The following is a 14,736-nucleotide window of genomic DNA, read 5'->3' on the forward strand; positions in this document are numbered from 1 at the left end:
TGATTTTCCGCCTAAATCTATAATTCCTTGACATTTGCTAGCTGGCATTCCTCTATAAATATGAGCTTTATCACCCTTCTCCATCATTTATCTCTCTCTCTTTCTCATCACTATGGACTCACAGACACTTTGTAATTTCAAAGTTTTATAATTCAGTGCTATTCAAAGTCAGGTCCACGGATCAGCATCACCAGCATTGCTTGTGAGCTGCTTAGAAATGTAAATTCCTGCTCCCTCCCTCTCCCCCACCCCAGAATAACTAATCAGAATCTTGGTTGGGGGTAGGGGATGTCTAGGAATTTGTGTTGTGACCAACACTGTTATACAGTCCTCCCTCAGTATCCATGGAGAATTGGTTCCAAGACCTCCCCAGGATACCAAAATCTGAGGACACTCAAGTCCTTGATATAAATGGCATAGTATTTGCGTATAACCAACCCACATCCTCCCATACACTTTAAATCATTTTTAGATTACTTATAATACCTAATACAATGTAAATGCTATGTAAATAGTTGTTATACTGTATTGTTTAAAGAGTAATGGCAAGAAAAAGGGTCCATACATGTTCAGAACAGACACAATTTCTTATGTATTTGAAATGATAAATATGATCTTTTGAGAGCTTATGAATATCCCATTCACCAAAAGCCTTTCACTTAATGGTTTTGGCCTCCATTGATGATGAGCTTTAAATATGAGCTTTAAAGCTCATACCCAGGCTGGAGTGCAGTGGCACGATCTCGGCTCACTGCAGCCTCCGCCTCCCGGGTTCACGCCATTCTCCTGCCCCAGCCTCATGAGTAGCTGGGAGTACAGGCGTCTGCCACCATGCCTGGCTAATGTTTTGTATTTTTAGTAGAGACGGGGTTTCACTGTGTTAGCCAGGATGGTCTTGATCTCCTAACCTCGTGATCCACCTGCTTCGGCCTCCCAAAATGCTGGGATTACAGGCGTGAGCCACCAAACTGATTTTTGGTCAGGTACAGCCTGGCCAACAAACTGATTCTTACACATCTCTCCTCAAGTTATACGTAAGGTATAATATAATACAACATTGTACTTCTAAGTCAGATTGGACTTTCTTTCACTTTATATCATTTTTCCACTCGAGTTTAATATACCTACTTTAATTGCCTATAAATGAGGAACGTAGGAGACCATAGTGACGACACCAGCTTCTGTTTACAATGGGATAACCCCCAGTAGCCTCATAGTTTTATTTCTGCTCTTGCTTTAATAATGTATTTTACATGTATTCTAAAATTTAATGTAACATAAAAATGCACAGATCCCAATTTGTAAAAATTCATTTATAGAATATATAAAATATCTAGGTAGTTGTACATAGGTGACTGGAATTCTGTACAGTTCTCAATATTTTCCAAAGTTTCTACGGTGAGCATGTGTTACTTTTATATTCGGGGATAACACACTTTATTTTTAAAGGAGCTGTTTAATCTTCATAGCGTATATAAAACACGAGTGGACAATACCTGTATGGCCTTAGAACTGTCATTTCAAATGCATTAATCTAAAGTATTAAGAAGTCCTTTTAAAGACCAGAAGTATTGCAATGTATAGACACATGGGGGCACTGTAACCCAGTATTAATAATTAAAGAAAAACAAATCCAATAACCAAAACAGTTAATATGTATTGAAAATTCACTGTAGTCCAGGTTCTGTTTTTAGCATTTATATGTATTATCTCATTTAATCCTCACATTAAATCTGTGGACTACCCTTGTATCCCCATAGTACAGTGAAGAGATCTGAGACTCAAAGCTATGCAGCCACCTCAAATTGTGAAAAGCATTTACTGTGGTCTTTTATACATAATCAAGCTTTCACTATCAGTTGCTTGGTGAGAATTCTATACTGTACTTCTGTGCAAAGGTTTAATTCTCTCTTAAGCCATGGCCTGCTTCATATTATCAAATGCTTTCTCAGCTGGGTGCAGTGGCTCATGCATGTAATCTCAGCATTTTGGGAGGCCGAGGTGGACAGATCACTTGAGGTCAGGAGTTCGAGACCAGCCTGGCCACTATGGTGAAACCCCATCTCTACCAAAAATACAAAAATTAGCCAGGCGTGGTGGTGTGCGCCTGTAGTCCCAGCTACTCAGGAGGCTGAGTCAGGAGAATCGCTTGAACCCGGGAGGTGGAGGTTGCAGTGAGCCGAGATTGCACCACTGTAATCCAGCCTAGGCAACAAGAAGAGCGAAACTCCATCTCAAAAAAAAAAAAAAAAAAAAAAAAACCCAAAAACCAAAAACTAAAAATCCCAAATACTTTCTCTATTGCTTTACTCGGAGTATAAGGACAGCTAGGGAGCAGAGAATCGATATTTAATAAAATTTGATTTCTTCATCAGAAATATATCATAAAATTACAGAAAGTTAGAAAAAATGGGTAAATATAACTATTAGCATTTTGCTGCATTTTCTTGCAGTCTTAATTCTTCTTCAGTGTGTACATAATTCAATGTATCATTTAAAATTGTATTTATTTTTTAACAGGTAAATAAAAATTGTATATATTTATGATGCACAATGTGACGTTTTGAAATATGTATACGGTTTGGGATGGCTCCATTAATATATGCATTACCTCACATACTTATTTTTCTGTGGTGAGAACACAAAATCTACTCTGTTAGTGAGGTTCAGTTATACAATACATTGTTATAAACTATAATCACCATGTTGTACAATAGAGCTCTTGAACTCATTCCTCCTGAGTAAAATTTTTTATCTTTTGACCAATATCTACCTGCACCAAGCCTGGTAATCATCATTCTACTCTCTGCTTCTATGGGTTCAACTTTTTGAGATTCCACATTTATGTGAGATCATGTAGTATTTGTCTCAATATATCATTTTTGATAATTTGGTAATTCGATTTTTTTCTTCTATCATCACATTCACGTATTATGTACCTTTACCATGTTATATATCTTTTAGAACCATCAATTTTCAGTGTTACCTCATTTCCAATGTAGTAGACATATCGTATTAAATGTTTAGGTAGTTGCACACAGTTATATGTTTTTAACCATTTCTCTACCATTCGTTTTTTACATTGCAGTCAATTTTTCATGTTGTAAATAATTCAGCAAAAACATTTTCATGCATGAACTGCTGCCCCCATATTTATTACTTCATTCAGCAAATATTGATTGAAAACCTAATAAATACCAGGCCCTGTGTTAAGTACTGAGTTTAGGATTTTTCTCCTAGGATAGTAGTTCAATGTTGAAAAGTGAGAACATGTTTTATGCCTCGATACATATTGCCAAATTGCTTTCTAAAAATCGACGCCAGATTAATCTAAATGAATTCTTTAAGAAGACAGAAAGAAAGTAAAAAAGAGGCGTGAAAACTTTGTCATTAGATGACGAATGACTATAGCATTATTACATCAAAGTAAGTAGATACATTTGTCAGAATTCAAATTACTAATAGTATGAAAAAAATTAATGCCAAAATTAGTAGCAGTTTTTACCCAATTATAACTCAAAGTCCAGACACAATAAATAAAAATATTGTTAAACTGGACTATGTAAAAATGAAAGAAACTGCAGCAAACATAAACAAAGTCAGAAGACAAATGTTATAAAATGTTAATATTAGAATGAATATATATCATAGACCAGGATCTTATGTTCCTAATATAAAATAACACAAAAATCAAGAAAACAAGAATCAAAACCTTCTAGAAAAATGTACAAAAAGCATGCACACAGTTAATAAATGATATTCAAACGGCCCTTTAGTATGTCAGAATCCTCAGCTGCTGCTTCTTGCATTAGAGAAATGCAAATTATTACTACATTTAGACACCATTTCTCACAAGGTTGCAAAAATGTCTAAGTTTGATACCATTCCATAATTCTGCTAATGAGGCTGTGGGAAAATGAATACTCTCATCAAATGCTGGTGGAAATACAAAATGGCATGACCTCTGTGGAGGAGAATTTAGCAAAATCTAACAAAGCCACATTTGCACTTACCTTTTAATGTGGCAATCTCATTTGTAGGAATTTTTCCTGAAGATACACAACCATACACCTGAAGATACATATGTGCAGGGTTATTCATTGTGGCATTCTTCTAAATAGTGAAATGTTGGAAGTAACCTAAATGTTCTTCTATAGGAGACTGATCTTTTTTTAAGGTATATTCCAAGAGTGAAAAACTATTCAGCCAAACAAAGAATGAGAAAGGGACATGCCAAAAGGAAACTAAAAGGGCCAAGAGGCAATGACACTCAGCAGCAGTGAGTATACCTAAAGCCCAGATCTTGGTTTCTAAATATTATTCCCTACTAACAGGAACCTGAGCTCTTTGGAGAAATGCAAGTTCAGGTAAGGGGCATGTAAAGTGGGCCTACAACTCTCTTGTGCCAGAGAACAAGAAAGAACCCAAAGACTGATGGAGACAGGTCAAAAGGTTACCAGAGCAGCTTAAAGGAACTCCAACGGGCCAAATCTGAGACAATTTGAGCATCAAAAAAGAATATAGGGCTGGGCACGGTAGCTCATGCCTGTACTCCCAGCACTTTGGGAGGCTGAGGTGGGCAGATCACTTGAGGTCAGGAGTTCAAGACCAGCCTGGCCAACATGGCAACACCTCGTCACTACCAAAAAATACCAAAAATTAGCCGGATGTGGTGGCACGTATCTGTAGTCCCAACTACTGGGGAGGCTGAGGCACGCTAATTGCTTGAACCTGGAAGGTCGAGCTTGCAGTGAGCCAAGATCATGCTACTGCACTCCAGCCTGGGTGACAACACGAGACTCTGTCTGAAAAAAAAACAAGAAGAAGAAGAATATAGAATGGGCACCGTGGCTCACGCCTGTAATCCCAGCATTTTGGGAGGCCGAGGTAGGCAGGACACCTGAGGTCAGGAGTTCTAGACTAGCCTGGCCAAAATGGCGAAACCCTGTCTCTACTAAAAATACAAAAGTTAGCCAGGTATGGTGGCAAGTGCCTGTAATCCCAGCTACTCAGGAGGCCGAGGCAGGAGAACCACTTGAACCCAGGAGATGGAAGTTGCAGTGAGCCAAGGTCACACCACTGCACTCCAGCCTGGGTGACAGGGCGAGACTCTGTCTAAAAAAAAGAAAAAAATTACCATAAAAAAACATTACCATATATATGGTAATGGATAACATACATTAAATAAATGAAAATAAAACCCATAAATCCATAGTGATATTCATTGAAAATAGAAGAAGAAGCAAAGGAAAGAAAAAGTTTGGGGTGGGGAGAAAGGAAAGCTCTTTTACACAGAAAAAGTAGAGGGCATGATAAAATTGGAAAGCTACTATTTTGCAACTGCAAAGCAGTAACCGACTCTGGGTATATTAAGGTGATTTTCTGAAATATCTTCTGGTTCTAAGACTAACAGAGTTTGCAATGGAAAGCCTTGATAAGATAAGGGAAAAGCTGTGAAATTCTTTAGTATGTTTTTCCTTTCTCTCCAAAGCTGAAAATCACCATTTACAAGTCCAATACGAGGCAGATCCCTAGTTTCGTCACTTTGAATTCTTTATATCTTTGGTTAAGTGGCTACAAAATATATTGAAACTACTTTGCTAAAGAAGGCTTCATCATAAACCAAGTCAAAAGACACATGTCAATCTGGGATATATCATAGATAAAAGATAAAAGTCTAATGTTCTTAATAAAAGCTTTATATTGTTTATTGTTAAAGCAGAAGAGAAAAAGATCCTGTTTAGCCTGTTGAACCAGATAAAGCATCCCATCTCCAGCCTAAGGCATGAATTTTCTAAGGAAAGTAAAGCCTCCCAGTATCTCTCTCCAAGATTAGGCTAGAGGGTAGAAGTCCATAATAATGTTGCTTTAACTTAACTCCAACTCCACAGGTCACACACTCACTTCATTCTGCCATGTCCGGTCAGTCAAGTGTACACCTGAGTCCTGGTGTACATATCAATGGTGTCCCCTTTCATTCTCAAAAGTGTCTCAGTGTGGACAATAAATTATATGGTTACCCTACTTTGGTGGGACCCCTGATGCTTTTTAGAAAAGTCTTCAATTGGCTAATATTGAGGGGTAAATGCCAAGCTGGAGAGAAAAACAAGGAAATACTCCGAAATATAGTAGGCAGAATAATGCTGCCTTCACTCCCCAACAGAGATGTCCATGTTCTAACCCCTAGAACTATGAATATGTTACCTCACATGGTAAAAGGAAAAAGTGATTAAGGATGTTGAGATGAGGAGATTATCCTGAATTATCCAAGTGAGCCCAAAATAATCACATTAATCTTTAAAATCAGAGAACCTTTCCCAACTGAGTTCAGAGTTAGAAGGGGATGTGATTCTGAAAGACGGTCAGATGCTCACTGCTGGCTGTGAAGACGGAATATCAGGGCCATGAGCCAAGGAATGTGGGCAGCTTCTAGAGGCTGGGAAAAGCAAGGAAACAGATTCTACGTTAGATGTGCCGAAAAGAAATGCAGCTCTGCTAACACCTATAAAAGCGCAAGATAATACTTTTGTGTTGTTTTAGCCATTAATTTTGTGGTAATTTGTTAAAGTAGCAACAGCATTTTTAATGAGCTTTGAAGGATCCAATAAGCCAACATTCATCTGATAAATATTTAAGTCCTTATACAGGCATGCTCATTTTGCTGTGCTTTGTTTTATTATACTCCGCAGGTATTTTGTTTTCATAAATTAAAGGTTTGTGGCAACCTGGCATCCAGCAAGCCTATCAGCACCATTTTTCCAATAGCACTTTCTCACTTCGTGTCTATGTGACCCTTTTTGGTAATTCTCACAATGTTTCAAACGTTTTCATTATTATTATATCTGTTATGGTGATCTATGATTAGTGATATTTGATATTGCTACTGTAATTGTTTTGGGGCACCTTGAACCCTGCCCATATAAGACAGTAATCAATAAATGTCGTGTGTGTTCTCTCTGCTCCACCAACTGGCCATTCCCCCATCTCTCTCCCTCTCCTCAAGTCCCTCTGTACCCTGAGACACAAGAATATTGAAATTAGGCCAATTAATAACCCTACAATGGCCTCTAAGTGTTGAAGTGAAAGAGTCCATGTCTTTCACTTTAAATCAAAAGCTAGAAATGATTAAACTTAGGGAGGAAGCCATGTTGAAAGCCAAGACAGGCCAAAAGCTAGGCCTCTGGCACCAAACGGCCAAACTGAGAATGCAAAAAAAAATGTCCTTAATGGAAATTAAAACTACTACTCCAGTGAACATATGAATGAAAAGAAAGTGAAACAGCCTCACTGCTGATGTGGAGACAAGTTTTAGTGATCAGGATAGAAGATCAAACCAGCCACAGCATTCCCTTCATCCAAAGCCTAATCCAGAGCAAGGCTTCTTGAATTCTGTGAAGGCTGAGAGAAGTGAGGAAGCTGCAGAAGAAATGTTTGAAATTAGCAGAGGTTGGTTCACGAGGTTTAAGGAAAGAAGTCATCTCTGTAACATAAAAGTGCAAGGTAAAACAGCAAGTGCTGATGGAGAAGCTGCAGTAAGTTACCTAGAGGATCTAGCAAAAATAATTGACGAAGGTGGCTACACTAAACAATACATTTTCAAAGCAGATGAAACAACCTACTATTATTGGAAGAAGATGCCATCTAGGACTTTTACAGGTAGAGAGAAGAAAAGAAGCCAATGCCTGACTTCAAAGCTTCAAACAACAGGCTGATTATTTTGTTAGGAGCTAATGCAGACAGTGAATTTAAATTGAAGCCAGTGCTCATTTATCATCCCAAGAAATCTAAGGCCCTTACAAATTATGCTAAATCTACTCTGCCTATGCTCTTGAAATGGAATAACAAAGGCTAGATGACAGCACATCTGTTTACAGCATGGTTTACTGAATATTTTAACCTCAGTATTGAGACCTACTTCTTAGAAAAAAAAGATTTCTTTCAAAAGATTACTTCTCATTGACAATGTACCTAGTCACCCAAAAGCTCTGATGGGTATACAAGGAGATTAATGTTGTTTTCATGCCTGCTAAGACAACATCCATTTTGCAGCCCATGGATCAAGGAGTAATTTTTACTTTTAGGTATTGTTATTTAAAAAATACATTTTGTAAAGCTATAGCTGCCATAGATAATGATTTCACTGTTGAATCTGGGCAAAGTACATTGAAAAGCTTCTGGAAAGGGTTCACCATTCTAGGTGCTATTAAAAGCATTTGTGATTAGTGGAGGTTAAAATGTCAACATTAGCAGGAGTTTGGAAGAAGTCGATTCCAACCCTCATGAATGACTTTGAGGGAGTTCAAGACTTCAGTGGAGGGGGTCACTGCAGATGTGATGGAAATAGCAAGAGAACTACAATTAGAAGTGGAGCCTGAAGATGTGACTGAATTTGTGCAATCTCATGATCAAACTTTAGCAAATGAGTTGTTATTTCTTTACATGAGCAAAGAAAGCAGTTTCTTGAGACAGAATCTATTGAGATTTCCTTTTTGAGAGAGAAGGAAAAGAGAACTCTTGAGTTCCGCAGAGTGGCAACTACATGCTGTATCTGAAAGTAAGAGAGTGGGGTGGGTAGGGGTGGGTCAAACACCTCACTGCTCAGGGACCAGGAAGCATAATCCCATTATGTGCTGGGAAAGGGTAAAATTGGAAATATTTGGTGAACTAAATGATTATTAAACATAAATAAATATTTATTAATTGAACTAAGGAAGCAATTTGAGTAAGTTAGAGGTCATCTGAGGAGGCCTTATCTAAGGGAAATGGAGACTAGGGAAGGAATAGGAGATGGAGTGAGGGACTAATTGGGTGTGCCAGGCATGAAAGAGCAGAATGATAGCAGATTTTCAATCTGGATGATTATAGGAAGGGTGATGTCAATAAAAAGATAAGGTGAGAGGTGCAAGTTTGGGTGTGTGCCTTAGTGTGTGCTTGTCAGGGTGCAGCTGAGACACCTACATTTGGCCTTATCTTTTGCTTGATAAGATCTACTATCTTAGCTTCAGGCCTTTTGCTCAGTATACTCTGCTTCTCCTTTGTGTTGAGTTACTGGAGATCCAGCTAGAAATCAGAATTGGTCCCTGCTCTGGGTTGGATGGACAGATGCTATGGGTAAGGAACATATGCAGGAATTTTAGGGATATGTAAGGTGCTTTGTGTACATTACCTAATTTAAACTTCAAAATATCTCATGAGTAAAATATGATTATCTTCCTTTTAAAGAATCATTAGACTATCTAGAATCCAGCTCTGCTGTGTAATCTAATTTTTATAAATGCTGGTGATAAACCAGGTCTGATATATTATATATGCAAGTTAGTTCACCCCTCTGAACCTTCAGTCTCTCCATTTTAAAAGGTGAATACTCCCTACACTGACGGTCATGGGCACTACGGTGTTGCGAAAGGGCCAGAGAGTACACCAGCACACTGCCCTGACGTCCTGTCACCCTGCCAGGGCCTATGATCCAGAGAAAGAGGAGAGGGGCACCTAGCCCCACCCCTGGCCCTTGCAGCGAGGTGATGTCATGCCCCTCAGCCTCTACACACTTGGGGCTGCCTTTGAGCCGCAGCCTACAGAGCAATGATTACTCCTGGCCCACACAGCGCACTGACGTCATGCCCTACCGGCTGCTGCTGCATGCTGATGCTGACGTCACCCTGTGGGTGTTCTTACCCCCAAGGACCCAGAATCTCGATTGCTAGAGGGAGAGGCAGGCGCCAAGAGCAGTGGGGCTTGTATGGAGTCGATGTGACATCAGCCTTAGTGACCAATAGCTCTGGCCAACTTATAGGGCCATATCTGAACCTTGGGGGCACCTTGTGTGATGGTTGCACTGAGATTGAATGCAATAAGGATTGATCATTTCTACAGAACAATGTAGAGGCTGCCTCTCTGGAAGGGTAATGGAAGAACAACCTGACCTCTAATCTAAACTTTTAAAAAGAGTTCTATACATGTGTTGCCTCTACTCATATCCCATTCACTCCTCAACCCATTCCAACGTTAAAGATTATTTCTAAAAGGTAAAATCAGAAATCTATGCAAATATACAAGCATAAAATGAACATGTGTCAATTAACTCATTAATTAATAAAGGAACCAGTTGTCAATCTAAAATAAACAGCAGAGAGACCGACTCTCCAAAACAGAGTTAATTCGAGAATAGCAAGAAATTACCATTTGGGACGCAGGTTCTATGTCAGGCCATAGGTGCATCCGAAGACGTCTGGGCAAGAGCAGGCTTTTAAAAGCAAAAAAGAATTACAGGTAACCTGCTTTGAAACAAAGACCATTGGTTACAAGGGCTTGTTGCAGGAGTTGGCATTAGCTTATTGGTGGAGACAGCCATTGTTAGGCAAGTGTCCTTGTGCAAGTGGTTTATCTGGAATACTGTGATTTTGAGGAATTTCTTGCAATAATTCATGCTACAAACTTAGGTACCTGAGGGCTTCTTCTCCATAGCCTCCTGGCTCCATTTCATTAGATTTGACGTAAGTGACTTCATTTTGACACTGATAACTTCACACAGTAAGACATTATGACTGTCTCAAAGAATCTTAAGAAGTACATAAATAGGCAATAGTATTCTGGAATGAATTTCCTCCCCCATCCTCTCTCTCATCCAATGGATAAACAAGATCTTTTGACTCAGCTTCCAAATTGGATTAATCTTTTCTCCAGCTTCACAAACACCATCTTACTCTGAGCGAAATCATCTGTGGATCTGACTATTGCCTTCCAGTTGGCCTCACCTTCTGCCCCGTAAATCTGTTTGCTAGAGTTTCCAAAGTGATCTTTTTTAAAAAAAGAAGAAAAAGAACAACAATAAACTAGATCATGTTGCTTCGCTTTGTAAAATCTTCCAAGGGCTTCTTTGCTTGGAGATTTAAATCCACACTCTTTGTACTTGCTTACAAGGAAATACGTGATCTATCTGTGCCTCTTCCCCAATATCATGTACCACTCTGTCTCCCCACAGTGCTCCAGGGCCTTCTGCTTAGAATGCTCTTCCTCCTGAATTTTCCACTGTCATCTCCTTTTCATTTTTAGATCTCAGCTTGAATATTGCCTTTTCAGGCCTTTCCAGACCCTGCATTCTAAACTGGCCACTCAATCATTCTTATTTAAAATGCTAATTATCAATCACTTTGATACAAGATTTGTGTATTGTCCATCTCTCCACCCCCAATTAAAATGAAAGTGCATAAGCTCAGCAAGAAAAGCTCTGACTTACGCTGTTCACCAATGTCTTCTCAGCTAATAAGACACTTAATTGAGTTCAGCATGTTATCTATTCATGCGTTGGGGTTTTATCACTTAAATTAAGAGTTACTGTGAATATTCTCACTGTTCTGATTTTGTAATAATCAGGACAGGCTAAACATTCGCAATATTAAGACCATCCATGTGTTCCTAGACCTAGTTCTTTCCCCAGGTCTGGTTTTATAAATGCTGGTGATAAACCAGGTCTGATATATTATATGATCATTTTGTGTGATCATATAATGGCTGTGATTGTAGGTTATCTTTGGTCAACCTTAAGAAAAATGACAGTACAGCTAACATAACTTTTGCAAAAAATCAGTGCTAATTTGCAGACTGTTCTCTAAAGAAGGGATAACCAAAGTATAGAAATTTGATGGTACCAGTTGCTATTAAATGAATTGTAAAAATTACTGTATATAAAAATTTAAAAATAAAGAAAAAAGAAGAAGTTAATCCTCATAACAAAAGGTTTAATTATTTAAAATAAGTACTACCTAAGATGCATTTACAAACTATATAGATTATTTTCTGGGAAAAATACTTTGGATTAAAGACAAACGGTGTTAAAAATATTTTCTGTGCTTGATTTCCAAAGGATATTATCGAAGATGATATTTTCAAGGATTCTAATAGTTCTTTTTCTCTTTTAATTGCTTAGATCATAATCTAGAAAAAGAATTTTAGGTTAATAATCCAATTTAAATTTCCTAGAATGGAACTTAAAAACTCACTATTTAACAGACATTTTTTGCTCCATCTCTGGCCAATCTCCATGTTAAATGAGAGAGGATTCTAGATAAGACCTGGTGAAGGCGACATTTGAGTTTGGTCTTTCTTTTTTTTTTTTAATTAATTAATTAATTTATTTATTATTATACTTTAGGTTTTAGGGTACATATGCACAATATGCAGGTTAGTGATGAGTTTGGTCTTTCAATATGAGTAGAGTGAAAATGGAAGTAGGTGAAAAGCAGAGAAACTGGTACTTTAGGCAAAGGCGTGAATTCAGGTCTTGTTCTGGAGATAGAATATAAATGAGATTAGCTGCAAGAGTTGGTGGGAGCCAAAACATCAAAGGCCGTAAAGCTGAGGAGTTAGGGCCTTACTCAGCATGGGAAGCCAACAGATTTTAGACTGAGTGCCATGGTCCTGTGTTGTTCGTGTTGTTGTAATGGATAAGATTGTGCAACATTAGCTAAGTAATGGACAAAAATAGACCTCACATACTTAATCAAAATCAACAGGGGCCAGGTACTAGTGATTATGAACAAAAGGAGTTTCTAGTAGACCTTGGAATTACGTATTAGAGCTAAAGGACATATAAAAAAGATTTATTCATTTATCTTTCAGTCATTATTTATAGGGCACCAACCATGAGTCAGGCACACAGGGAGATCTCCAAGCTATTTTCAGTATGTTGAAAGGCCTAAAAGAAAATTGTCTATTTCCTCTCAACAGGCTGAGTAGGGTGACCAAATTTCTTGTTTGTTTGCTTTGGGTTGGAATTTACGGGAATTCACTATGGGAACACTGATAATCTCAGGCTGACCAGAAGCTCTGATAAGATGATAATTAGTATTTGGTTTTTTTAAAGAGAGAATGAATTGAAATTTAATGTAGTTTGCCAGGTAAAATTATTCAGAATGTGGAAAAGCCGATTCAGGGAAGGAGAATATTCAGGAGACAAAAGTAATGAAATTCAGATTCCCACCTTTACACAGTCTCTTTTATATAAAAACCAACCTGTTTCTCCTCCCCTAATTTCCACCTCAGTAATGACCCCACAATTCTTTCAGCTACAAATCCCAGAAACCCGGGCATTCTTCTCAACTTCTGCTCCCATTTAGTTCTTCTATCAAATCACAAACCAAACTATTGACTCTACCTATGAAACTTTTCTAGAATCTTACCTTGTTTATTCACACTATTCTGGCCTCCGTTGGTGTTACAGGAGACACTTCCTTCACCACACTATGGCTTTTTCCTTTGTTTTGCAGAGTGGGTGGAATTTACAAACTAACTGTTGAGCAAACCAAGGTCTATGTGACCTTGTCCAGAAAGATTAATTATATGTAATGCAACAGGGAATAGAATATGTCACAGTTGTCAAATTCTTCCGAGATGTCCTTCTATGTCCAGAAGCTGTGCTCGCTAGTTATTGAGTTTTTATTAGAAAAGAAGGAGGAATGTGTCCTTCAGTGTCCTGAATGAGCTAGAAAGTAGTGATTGGGTATCATAATCTAATCTGCCTTAATTGAGATAAGCAAGGAATGATGGGTTGTCACCACAGGCTCACCATTCCTGCCCAAGGAAGTTATAACTATGATCGGATTACCTCTCTTCTTGGGCAGCTGGGCCTGGTGTGTGCATGCAGAAGTGAAGGTGATAACTATTGCTTAGCACTGTCTTGGATAATTAATAAAAGTAAAGTTAAAAGAAACTTAACAAACCACTTTCAGCTTCTTCCATGTTCTGAAACTATTATCTCTTTGCACCTAGGAAAAGCAAAGTAAGACCTAGCCTATCGAGGTACAAATTGTCATCGCTTACCCAGCAGCCATTTTTCCTCTTTTCTTATCACATTTGACACATACATATACTTTAAAAAATTTGTTATTTATTTTAAATTCAACTGGAAATCCTGTATGTTTTTGGCAACCCTAATATTCATGAACTCAATAGTCACATTCCTTGGTAGCATATACTTATACAAATATGTCCATATTGGCAAAAAAATAATTTTTACATTGATAATTTTTCCTCTGTCTAGGATTCTTCTTCTCATAGTTTCAAATGAGTAATAAAAAGCCATATCAGCAGTATCAAATTATTTTTTAAGCAAATATAAATGATATACTGTGAACAAAGAATTAAGTATCCTGACTTAACAGTCAGAAAAATTTGTGCTAGACTTTGAAACGGCAAAAAAAGTTTACTGAGTCTTCTGTCTTATGCATCCTTGTGGGGTATCTCCTCCTTCGATTTTATTTGAGCTACGTACAACTTTGTAGATGACAGAGTCTGCAGATGACTCTTGTCCATAATGTGCAAATTAATTCTGTCCAGTGAAGGGACAACTGATTTCTTTCCATGCCCTGTGGAAAAAGCCAGTTTTGCATCTATTTGTAAATTCATTTCAGCATTCCTTCACTCTCTCTCTCTCTTTGAATTCACCTTTGAACTAGTTAATATCTTTTACACGTTCTCTCGTTAATTAATGAATAAAACCTTTGACACATATCCATTTTACATTTTTATGAGAATCATGATTTTACCTTTAAAATATATATATTTTAGCAATGCCTTTAGAATAATAAGTCAGTTCACTGATAGTTGATAAGTTAGTGCTAGGATATATTTTCAATCATCTCAGGAGGCTTTTTATGTTTTTCTTAAAGCAATTCCAAAACAAATTATTTCTTACACATATTTTTGGTAACATTTTTGCTAAGGAGAAATAAAGTGTAA

General features: G+C 37.8%; 1 non-coding gene across 1 annotated transcript; it reads left to right on the forward strand.

The window, feature by feature from the left end:
* Nucleotides 1-11,334: 11,334 nt before the first annotated feature.
* Nucleotides 11,335-11,466, forward strand: LOC129034409 (small nucleolar RNA SNORA72). The gene has a single exon (XR_008501886.1). It is a non-coding gene; the product is annotated as a small nucleolar RNA SNORA72 (small nucleolar RNA).
* The last annotated feature ends 3,270 nt before the right edge of the window (nucleotides 11,467-14,736 follow it).

The sequence above is a fragment of the Pongo pygmaeus genome, chromosome 2, assembly GCF_028885625.2.
Source record: "Pongo pygmaeus isolate AG05252 chromosome 2, NHGRI_mPonPyg2-v2.0_pri, whole genome shotgun sequence".
In the NCBI taxonomy this organism is placed as follows: Eukaryota; Metazoa; Chordata; class Mammalia; order Primates; family Hominidae; genus Pongo; species Pongo pygmaeus.